The sequence below is a fragment of the Galeopterus variegatus genome, unplaced genomic scaffold (genome assembly GCF_000696425.1).
Source record: "Galeopterus variegatus unplaced genomic scaffold, G_variegatus-3.0.2 Scaffold480, whole genome shotgun sequence".
In the NCBI taxonomy this organism is placed as follows: Eukaryota; Metazoa; Chordata; class Mammalia; order Dermoptera; family Cynocephalidae; genus Galeopterus; species Galeopterus variegatus.
Genome location: NW_007726591.1, coordinates 415,141 through 416,453, shown reverse-complemented (window position 1 = coordinate 416,453; position 1,313 = coordinate 415,141).

The following is a 1,313-nucleotide window of genomic DNA, read 5'->3' as shown; positions in this document are numbered from 1 at the left end:
GCCATTTCAGCCAGGAAGCTTTATTACATCGTCATGGTGGTGGGGGAGACTGGATTAGGTCAGCTCCCCCAAACAAAGGAAAGCAGGAGGTTTATAAGTCTTTGAGGGTTCTGGCAGAGTAATGGGCAATTTTGAAATCAGTGGTATGCAAGGTGACATAGCCTTTGTGGTTCACTGACATCTGGTTGATTAGGGCACAGGCTTCTAATTAGTGCCGCCACTATATCACTGCAAAGTGTTTCAGTCCAAAGCAAGCTACTGCAGCCCACAGGACATTCCTTTGATGATAACGGTCGTGTTTACCCCTTCCCAGGAGAGGAATTTTGCTGATCAGTTCCCAGAGCAGAAAAGGGAAAGGGGAGGGGGAAGAGTGTGAAAAGTTGTTTAACATGATTGTGCTGATTTTAAGACAGCCATGAAGCCTAATAGTGGTCAAGTCTTTACCTCTGAAGCAGAGGTTGGGAAGACACTGAGCAGCCCAAGAAGAAAGCAAAGAGTACTTCCCATAGAAGTTGTTCAAATAAATGACCTGGCCAGATCAACCTATAGTGAAGCTTCAGATGACCAGGTCTGCATTTTCAGAGATTCCAGCTAGTTTTTAGTTCTCCATTTTTAAATATGGGCAGAAATCTAAGGATTGCCTGGTATTTCTGAGATGCCTCTAACATAAAAGATAGGGATCAGAACAAGCAAGCAAGCAAGAAACTTGGAGGAATCAGGGACTATTCTGGGCAAAGAAGATGCAAAAGAAAAATCAAAATCCTGTTATTAATCCTGTTATTACCTCCTTAGAGAGGTAAAAGGAAATAATGTAGTCCTGAAACAAGAGCAGAATCATAAAAACATATCATAAAAACAATATATAGAGAATAAGAAAAGAGCTCTTGAAAATTAAAAACATAAAACAGAAATAAAAAATGTATGGAAGGTGATTTTCCTAGAAAGTAGAGTAAAAGAAGGCAAAGATATGAATATAGGAGAGAAGGGGAAAAAAGAAAATTAAACAGTCTAAGAGGTCCAACATCTACATAATTGGAGTTTTAGAGAAAAAGGAAAAGAAATAATAAATGAATTATTTTAAGAATATTTGCCAAAATTGAAGATTAAATTTCCAGATTGAAAGATTTTACCAAGTGCCCACCATACAAATAGACTCATACCACTGCATATGACTGTGAAATATCAGGATATTAGGAACTGGAAAGACATGTCACACACACATAAAGAATCAGAACTCAGGAGGGCTTCAGATATCCAAACAGCAAAACAGGAAGCTAGAGATAATGAAGGAATGCCTCCAGAATTCTGAAGGG